Here is a 10751-nt window from a genome sequence, read left to right as displayed (position 1 = left end):
GACGAGAGTCTGAACGACACAGCAAAGAAGATACCAGGGTGATAGAAGATACCAGGGTGATAGCACCATTTGACAAGAAATCCCTTTGGCTTTTCATCAGCTGCAATCTCATTTATCCACCAGCTAACTAGAGGTATATTTACTCTTCCAGTTGCTCCTGAGCTGAGAATAGAAGTGTCTTGACTGACAATTCTCCTCTCAAACCTCTTTCTGTAAACAGATTTGTTCTTGAGCAATATCTCCAGAGGATTCAAGCCCAGCCCTTCAGGACTGTTAAAGACTCCCTCTGTTCTGCAAGCTTTAGCCCTCCAGCTGTACTGGTTCAAGACCCGCACGCATCCAGAGCAAAACACTCCCATCAATCCCACTGACAGCGAGGAAGACAGAGTGATGCTGTAAGAGAGAAAAACCTTAAGACAGCTGTTTTGTTAAATTTTGTTTTCATATTCCTCACCCCTGAAAGCCTGCCTTGATGGACTGAATCTTTTAATAAGCCTCATTGGGTCCAAGAGAGCTGGGAAGGGCATTTGCCAGCCCGGCTCCATCGGAGCCTAGTATAAAGGGCTTTAAAAACTACCTTCTGAAGTGATTTAACAGCGACTTCACGTCAGAAGAGGACTTACGTAAACATTAAATGTTCTCTTTAAATATTAAAATATTCTCTCTGGACGAATTTAATGAAGTCTGGTCCCACAGCTTAACTACTCTACCTGATTGGAGCCTGATCCTTAATTAGTTTCAGAAACCTCTTGGTTTGGATGTTATTGAAAAGACATTGTTAGGTCAAATTTGACCCCTAAATTAGATTTCCCATAAATATCAGCTAGTATTGAACCGAAGGCCAGTGGAAGTTAATAAATATTCCCTCTCCGTAGCAATTACCAGTCACATCCCTCCGCCGCGTGCCAGGCCGGGGCAGGGCTGACGGCCAGCGAAGGCGGCGGTGGCCCCTCTCCTCTCCCTTGGTGCTGCAGCGGTGCCATCCCTCCCTGCCCACCCTCGCTGGGCCGCCAGAGCCGTCGGCTGCGCTGGGACATCGCCCTGCCTGACCCAGCCAGATGTACCCTTCGCTGCAGGGATCAGAAGAGGATTTCTCAGGCTCTCCTCTTGTAAAACAGCGTGTTGATATGCATAAGTGCTGATAAGACGGTGTTATCTCAGTAGCATCAATCTTTTGTGCCTTTTCATTTATTCTATCACCGCAATAAAATACTGCCGTATACAAAGAAATAAACCCAGTCACCTCCTTCATCTCTTATTGACTATCCCTTTGCGCATTGATCCGCTCCCTCTTCCCCTGGAGAAACACCCCCACACATTACTCCAGTCAAAAAACATCTTTTCTGAATGCCTCTTCCTTATTTTGTAAGCAGGACGTGTCTTTCAGACCTGAGATCTCTAGCTCAATGCCTCTCCAGGCAGACATGTACTTTGTTGTTAGTGAATTGGCTTCCCAGCTACAAAGAGAAAGCACAAAGCAGGAGGATCCCAAGTTCAGCATCAGCCCAACAAAGAAGTACTGCGTTCGCACGGGGCTGGGTGCAGCATTGCCCAGCGCTGCTTATGCCTGCGTAAAATGGGGCGAAATGCCAATTTTGGGGGCAGGAGGGGTGAACATCCACCTGGCACTGGTGTGAGTACAGTGACAAGACAGTACATTTATCTACCGAGCTGTCTTCCAAAAAAATCAAACCAGTGCTGTCAATAGGAACTGCCTGTGACTCATTTTCTGTCTGTTCAAAGCAGCCCCGAGTGCAGAGGGCACCCAGGGCTGCCTGCGCCTCTGCAACACGCTTCAGCGTCTGCTGGGTGCTCACAACAAGCAGGGAGGCAGGAGCTGGCGGAATCGATGTTCCCACCATGGGGGATGAGCAGAAAACACCTTTCCCCTTGTTTAAGCATCGATTTTGTTTCCTCCTTCTTGTCGGAGCTCTCTGCGCTGCAGCCAACATGTGCTGGTAACACTGGCGCCTATCTGAGCACCCACGAAGTGCCCACTCCACCCGGCTTGCAAATGGGAGCAGAGAGCAAGCCCCTGCCTGGCGAGCGCAGCCGTGGGCTGCTGGCGGCCAGACCTCCTCTTGCTGCTCTGACGCCTGGGTGCTCCTGCTGCCTTTCCCACCCCGATACACCTGCAGAGGCTCCGACGCGCAATCGCGTACCTGCGCAGGTGCCCACGCTTCCAGCAGAGCTGGCAAACCTGGCGTGCACGGGAACGGATTTGCCGGAGAGGAACCGTTGTGACCTGCACTGGATTGTGAAGAGCTTCTCGTTTGCAGGAGGATCCCCTTTCCTCCCTCCCCAGGCTTCTGCCCTTAGGCCGGCAGCTGTGCTCGGCGGGTCCCACCGCTGGACAGGGGATCTCTCTGCCTCAGTTTCCCCATCTCCAAGATGGAGAAATTCCTCTCTCTCAGTTTGTCTTTTTAGATCGTGAGCCCTCCAGGATGAAGTGTTTTTGATGTGAGGGTACCAGCAGTAAAATGATGCCTATATCTTAATTATATTTCTACTGTAACGTGGACAAATCACAATAATAACAATGTTGCCACAAAATAAACACAACGCAGAATGACGTTTGACCCACCAGCATTACAAAAAGCATAGATTTAAGGTAATAAATCCCCCGGCAGGCTCTAGAGCTAAATATTAAAATAATAAATAAAACTATACATGCTAAATCTATCACCAAAGAGCTTTATAAAGTGAGCAGACAAGTGGGGAGATATCAAAGCAGTCCGGGGGATTTATCTGTCCATTTTGAGTCTTCATGTGGCCCCTTTTACCATCATAACTGAGCATCTCGCAGTCCTGGACACACGGAACCCCCCCAGAGACACAAAACTGTGTGCTAGCGTCTGTCTCCAGACAAACGCGGTGCAGAGAGAGCAAGTGGCTTGCGTAAGATCTCATCTTTGGTCTCCCAAGACTATCAGACAGGCTCTGATGCTGGAGGGTTTGGGATCAGGCCAGAAACGTCCTGGTGCTTCTCACAGACGGGTGGCTACGTGCGAGGAAACCTGAGAGCAACCAGCCGAAAGCAGGCGAGACGCAAGAGGAGAAAAACAAGTTGGGGACGCAATGAAATCCTCCTGCATCAAACGGCTTTGCAGGGTGTTGTAGCAGGGGCGTGCAGCGGCATTCCCGCCTGGCTGGTTGAAAACTGAGCACTGGAGGATTTGCTGGAGACAGGGGGAAAAGAGCTGTTGCCCAAGCCTGTAAAATGACTTCTCTCACCTAGCCCCATCGCAGCGAGTCGATACGACACGCACGCTGCACTGCACGCTGGTCCTCACAAGGGACTTGCTGCTGTCACCGCAGTCAGTGACGCTCGATTTGGGCCAAACCCCTCCTTAAGAACGAGGCGGTCACCACGATGCTCCCCAGATCCCCGGGCGGTTCCTGCAGCTTCCCACCAGAGCCAGCGGCGTGGTCCTGGCTGTAAAACTGCCAGAGGGCACCCTAGTTTTTCTCCCCGGGACCTCCTGTATGTGTGTTGATGAAAAGGGCATTACACGACAGGTTATTTCCCCCCCCTCCCTTTGCTAAAGACTCTGTGTGAAGCCCATTTGACACCGGTTCTCATTTTAATTGACTTTTCCAGTATTTTTTGCATGGTTATGATGGATGCAGCTGACGAGTCAGCAGATGGTGTTGGGAAGTGACAAATTAATTACCAAGAAAGGTCACTTTTTCAAAGCACTAAACTTTCCCATGTCTTCTCCCCTTTTACCTCAAAAATGTGGCTGGCTGGCAGGTTTCCCATCCATCTGCCATGAAGCTTTCTGCATTGGAAAGGACAACCTTTAAAATAAAAAGGGAAGACAAAAATCAATCATATCTGTATTAGTTGGATGCTGTCTGTCAGGTTCTCCTCTTAATTATGCAAGAGTACTCAAAAAGGAAAGGCAACGGAGAGCTGAAAATCAGGGGCCTGACTCCAAGACTTCTTCAGCGGAGCACCAGCGTGGGTGGGAGCAACAGGCACCTTTTAGCTCTAGGTTTGCCCGGTCCCTAAAAGCAGCTTTTGGCCATTGCCAATGCAAAATGAGGATAAATGCAAATAAAAATCACAGCTGGAAATCTCACTCCCTAGCATTATAATGCAAAAAATCTGTCCTGCTGCAGTCCCCGTAACCATTTGCAATCTGCAGGCCCCCTGAAACTCTCCTTGTTTTATGAAGCAAAATTGCAGCAGAGGTTAGAAGCTGAACAAAAATATGATGTACAAAATGGAGTTGCTTGCAGTTCTGCTCATACCTAAAGTTAAACGTTTGCCATAATTGGGAGTAATTTTCAGAGGAAACTGGCAGTGGTAGCGAAGTCCATTAAGCCGTGCATCAATTGCAATGTCAGGGAATCAAGGGAAAATGAGCTCCCTGTGCCAGTGACACTGAGCATTTGTCTCCATGTCCTGTACTTTTCCCTCCAAGTCGCTCTGCGCTCGGGGTATTTTGGCAAGCGGGTTGCATAAAAAACAGGAGATAGAAGCCAATGTGGATCTGAAGCTGAATTTCAGCCCTAGGCTAACACAGCGGGCGGAGAGCGCGAGGGGAGAGCCTGAAGGATGAAACCCCGCACTGCCGCTCCGCCTGAGTCCTGGTCAGGCGTTGGGGTGTCCCCAGCAAAGCTTCCAATTTCGGGGTGAGCCTCAGAGCCATAGCACTAGCCCTGACAGCCGCGGTGGGCCAAATCACCCTCGCTTCCCATACCCGACCACCTCCTTGGACGGGGCTGGCACACACGAGAAGGGAGGACGTGGCTTTGTGCATGTCCAGTTTGCTCTCACGGCCCCACAGCAGCCATCAGGCTTGGCAAAGCTGTGTCCCCCAGCCCCAGTTCCCCTTCCCGATGCCGACGGGAATATCTGTCTCACCCCGCTCACATGAAATTATTTTTGCTTGGAGTCAGATGGGTCAAAAACATGGCACATGCTCTGCTGAATGGAAGGTCTGCACTCCCACAGCTGAAGCAGACATGGGTAAGGAGCTCATTTTAGGCTCCCTGCTTTGGAAGGAGGAGCAGAAAGCTCTTTCTCACAGCCCAGGCTCCATCCTCCAGCTGCTGTCTCTGCATGGACACATTACAGATTTAGCAGGCGCTGCTGCCTGTGGCTGCCAAACTCTCCTAATAAATAAAGCACCAGTGGCAAATTTTAATGCAGTTTTCAAAATATTAACGCTAGATAAATATTTGAAGAATCACAGGCTTAAAACACACGTTAATTTGCAGCATAAATATTTTAAGGGTGCAGGCTTCCCCCTCCCGACCCCACGCTTGCCTGGCGCCCGCTTCGGTTTCTCCCCGCTGCTCGCGGTGTAATTCACAGTAATTCACGGCTGCGCGGCCGGGCTGGGCGAGAATCAATAGCAAGGATTTAACTCCTGCTGATTCCCAAAAACAGTTCACCCTCCTGGTTCTAGCAGCAAATAATGATCTCTCAGATTAATGGGGAATTTGTCTCGCGTTGTTTCTCCCCCCTCCCACCCTGCCCGCTTTCTGCAGCCGAGCCAGAGACGAGAGGCGCTCCTTGCTGACAGCAGCGAGCTGCGGCTAAGGTGCCGGTCGGACACGGGGAAGGCGGCGGAGGTCGGGATGTGCAGCAGCGGGCAGGGAGCGTCCCACCGCTCGCCTTGCAGCGGCGGCGATCTCACTTTTACCTGCAAAGGCGATGCTCTGTAGCTCCTCAGCACCGACATCTCCAAGAGACCCCAGAGGGAGCCGCAGCTTGGCAGCAGTCCCGTCTCCAGGGGTCACGCCGATTTACTTCCTCAGCAGCTCGCTGAGCTCCTCCGGTCTGCAACGCACCTGCAAGAGCTTCCCACAGGCATTTAAAGCCTGACAAAGGGGTGCTGCACCCCCGTGACACCAGAGCCTCTCTGGAAAGCAGGCCTGAGGTGACCCGGACGCCCCAAAATCGGGGACGCCTGGAACTTCTGCCTGCTGCCTCAGTTTCTCCATGGGAGGACGGAAGGGCAAAAAAGCAAGAGGAAAGCCCATGTTTCTGGCCATAGCCTGGATGGATTTAGCTTCTCTACCAGTGGTGGAGGAGACAGGCACTGGCCAAAGTGTCGCATCCCATAACAATTGTCTTCCATCGTAATCTAAAAAAAAAAAGAAAAAATCCCTTTTTTTATAAAACGTATTTCTGTGCTTATAAAAGCTTCCTAGTCTCTCAAACAAGAAAAAAACAAACAAGAGAAAAATCTTTCCTTGCTTTGTTTTTCTTCGTTTTTGGTCACTCCTTTGCCATTCTCTCCCTGATCTGGAACAAGTGGAGAGGAAGGAGAGGAGGTGAGAAAACAAGACGGGATGCATCTCATCTGTTGCCATTTTGATTTTCAAATCCAAACCACCGGGTTTTCACTTGAAGGCTCAGGAATATTTGTAGAAACGGTAGAAAACTGCAGTTTCGCGCGCGGCGAGGGGCTGCGGCCGGCTGCTCTCCCTTCGCACCCAGCTGCCCCGGCCGCGGGAGGCGGCAGACGCGGGGCTTGGCCCGCGGGGCAGCCGACGGGAGGCCCTGCCTGCGCCTGATCGGTCAGGTCCTGGGCTGAGGCTCCCAGGCAGGGAAATCACTTAGCATTTCAGAAAAGGAGCTCCCTACCCCACTCACAGGGAATATTTTTTAGATTTGATGAAAGAGCAATTTAGCCTTTACACACACCAGGCACCCACTGACCTTTTATTTTCTTATTACCTCCTTTTACCCCCCCTACTGTTCCCATATCAAACAACAATATATCAGGTTAAGCATAGCAAGACGAAATGCTAAGGCACCGAGAAGTGCATTAAATCGCTGCTTTGCAGGGCCGCTCGCACTGTCAAGTCAGCAGGGGGCCGATGTATGATATTCTTACTCGCACACGGGATGCGAAATTCAGTCCTGGGGTCACCGTTGCAGATGAAGTTTGCAGGTAAGCCCTGTCTCGCAGAAGGCAGCGGTGGTTTTGCCGAGAAGGGGAGGTAAGAGCAGCCAGGACCCAACCTCCAGCATTTGCAGTTGTTGTCCATGGAGATTATCCGTCCATGGGAGAACTGTAGCATGAAAAAGGCATTGCTGTGCTCACTGCTGCCAGCTCCCAAGAGATTTCCTGATACAGCGGACTGGATTATGCTGGATGCCCAGGATTTATCAGCACTTTCAATGGAGAGTCACCCTTCTCATTCCAGAAACCCTCAGCAGTTAATAGCAGTTTATCTGCAACAGGAGAGGAGAGTTTGCGGCCGCTTTATCTCCTTTCAGACTTTGAAGGCACCAATTCATTCTGCAAGGCAACAAGGAAACAGGGTCAGATGCCTTCAGGGCGAAAAAGAGACAGCACGCAGAGCAAGTCAACGTGCTCGCTGGTGAGCATTTCTCACGGGAGAAACCTGTGATCAGTGAAACACAGCAGTACCTCCATCCCGGCTGGGACACGGGGCCAGGAAAACCAAACGGAAAACTCGGACAGCAGCAGAAAGGTCCGCAGAGACATTTGGGCCTGTCTAGGCAGGTCTGATTCCAGCACAGGACTCAAATTTGATAGAATGCCCATTTAATCCATGGATATTTTGCTTAGGTGATGAATAGCAACCTCAGTGAAAGCCTCTCAACCACAAAGGCTTTAGAGAGCTACACAGCAAAGACTGGGAATTAAGGAGAATAAATATTAATGAAAGGAGTGGAAAAATCAATCGTTTTTCCAGACAATCCTGACATTGCTCTGCTCGTCTGTGCGGGGCTGTTGCATTTACCTCTCCTCTCGTGCTGTCGGACCACGTGCTCAGGGGTGCACGCAGAGCTGCAACCGCTGCAGGAGCAATGCAGAGGCTGGAGGGAGCACGCGTTGCACGCGGAAAGGAGAAGAGGCAGGAGACGGGGAGGGAGCGGGAACTGCAAAAGAAAAGGGTTGTTGTACCAACGTGGGACTCAATGTGCAAGAGAAATCGGAGCGAACCCCTCCGCTGGTTTCGGTGGCTGCAGGTCAAGCCCCGAGCGCCGGGGCTTGGCACAGCCCAGAGCCGGCGTCGTTATGTAAAGGGATGGGGAGAAGCCCGGGGTGGGCTGGATGGAAGAAATGAATCCAATTACGGGATGAAGGGCAAAGTGAGAGAAAGGACACTTTTGGTCTGGAGCAAATCCCTAGAAGGCTTTAAAGCAGGGACAGCAAGAAAAGGACAAAACCGAATTCCAATGCAGGACACCCAGCTGCCACCAAGAGCAACAGGGGCCTCAAAATGGGGCAAAAGACAGGGGATGGGGCTCCTCAGCTGGCTGAGAGTGTGGCCAGGACAGGGACGCGAGGGGTTCTCCCTGGGAGACCCAAAGTACCACCAGGACGTGGCTTTGCTGGGAGCTGGAACAGCCGGCTGGCTGTTCGCAGTCCTGCAGGGACGGTGGAGCGAGCAGCCAGCCCCGCCAGGCCCTGCGGGGAAGCAGCAAACAAGCAAACAAACCCCAAATTTCCTCTGTACTGTTTCCCAAAAGATTATAAACCAGCTGGCCATGTCACAGCAGTCTCCAGGCTTCCACAGAGAAAACCAAGGGCTCTGCACTGGAAATGAAAAAAAAATTGACCCACTTATGACAAAACGAAACAGCGTGTATAAAGCATCGCTGCAGAGGGCTACGAACATCTACAATAAGGCCCTCAGGAACAACAGGGTTCAACTTCAAATGAGATTTACAAATTAAAAAATAAAAGAGCTGGATTATTTCTATTTGCCTAAGCCCCCTTTTCTGACTGCTCAGCCGTTCCCAGGGCTGGGCCACGGCAGGCGCTGCTGGACACTGAGGAACGAAGGCAGCGGTGCTGTGCTCTTGCATCCCTCTGGAATTAAATTAAAGCCTTTCTTTTGCCTCTCTGACTTTGCAGTTAAGCAGCTGCCACTAGTTGGGCAAAGCAGAGCTTGGAGAGAAGAGCTGGACACAGATCCCTGCCTCCCAGCAATCCCTGTTAACCCCTCCCTAACACCTACCTGGCTCAATAGCCCACCAAACAGAACAAAAGCCAGCAAGGGCTTGACTGCGTTTTGCAAAACGGGAAGATCTCACAGGAGCAGACAGCACCTTCTCCCTTGCATTGGTCATCACCCTCCTCAGAGGACGGCTTGCTCCCTTGCCCAGCTGCTAACACAGAGAAACGTGCCTGTGCTGCGTGGGTTTGCTGGCTGCTCGTCCCGTGGCGCTGTGTGGCCGGTGAGACTGTCTTGCAAACCTGCCTACTCTGCTACAGCCCTGGTTTATCACTTAGTTAAAAGTGTTGACAGCACCACACGGAGTGGTGCAGGTTCACAGCTGAGCCGGGATTGCTCAGCTCCTTGGCAAGAAAATGACAGGTCCCAAAGACTTTCTGTCTCTCCAAGGAAATCCTACGGTGCTTGCAGGGATGTTACCTGGATCAGCAGCAGCAGGGAAAGCCTGGGAGGTGACAGGGGCCTGCTTGCTTGCGAACACCATGCAAATGAGATGAGGTTGGCAGTGGTGAAGCTCTCCCCACTTCCCAGCTGCCTTCTGGCTCTGGTGCAGCCAGCCCCTGTGAGGCTGTGCTGGTGGGGACAGCCTGGAGAAGGAGCTGTGATGGGGAACCTGCACAGAAAAGAGGAGCTGGGATTCCTCCTGCCCAAAGCCCGCAGCTGCAGCCCCTTGGGGGCTGCGAGCAAGGCAGGAGACAGGCTTCTGTGCACCCTGATTTTTTGGAAAAGAAGGGAGGGCCTGGCACAAAGAACCTCCCTCTGCAGCACCAGATCCTTGTCCTGGCTGGATGCGACCATGCAAGCCCGGAGGAGCAGCAGGCAGCTGGCCCCGGCGTTGCGGTTGCCGGCAAAGGGCACGGCTGCCTCCTCCGAGCCACCAGCCGCGGCCGAGTTAATCCCCACTGAGGGAGGAACAGCCCACCAAACCGAATTGTAAATACATCTGTGTCCTCCTTCTCCCTGCCACACATTTAAATCTATTTGATCCACTCTAATGGATTGATCTACAAGTTTGTGCACACACATCCTGCTTTGGACGGGGCGGCTGGCAGCGCCTCGCCCATCACGACCTGTCAGCTCCACTCAGCCTCACCTCCGCCGGGAGCCGCCGGGAACGAATCCAATTACAGGATAAAGGGTTTTCTTCCCCTCCATCTGGTCTCTATAACGCTGCGGCTTTATCTTGCTTTAACCCCTTTCCTGGCGAGGGAGCTCACATGCCTGGTGTAAGCGGCTCAGCGCAGCGGCCACGCGTGGCTGCTATCTGATACGGGGAAACGAGGTCTTCCCAGGGCAGCCGGGGGCACCGGCAGGCACCGCGGTATGCAGTGCCCACGAGGGAGGAACGAGCCCCTCCAGGAGGGAGATTTGGGGCAGCACGTTACCAAACCAGCCAAAAGCACAAAAGCAAGCTCGGCACCATTTTGCATTCAGCGTTGGTGCTCATGGCCAAGGTTCAAGGTCCTGTGCATTAGTCCATCACCAGAATTTAAGCACAGGTGGTTGCTTCATGACTGATTCCTATGGCTTTTGCATTTCCCTGCACCTCGCTTTGCAAATCATTCCCCGTGTGCCCTTGGGCAAGTCGCTCCCATGCCCTTGCCCGAGCAGCAATGAAGAGCCTTGCACGGGGCTGGGGAGCGGCACCGCAAAGGGCTCCCGGCCGCTGCGGGAAGCCCACCTCCCCCGGCACATCCGCCTGGTTTGCTCTGCCTGTCGCTCCAGCCCAGCGAACCAACCGTATCAGCTCAGTGCAAGTTGGTTATTTGATTATAATTATAATTTCTTGCTTTACA

Source organism: Platalea leucorodia, assembly GCF_965183815.1.
Source record: "Platalea leucorodia genome assembly, chromosome: 19".
Lineage (NCBI taxonomy): Eukaryota > Metazoa > Chordata > Aves > Pelecaniformes > Threskiornithidae > Platalea > Platalea leucorodia.
This window is presented reverse-complemented; position numbering follows the sequence as displayed.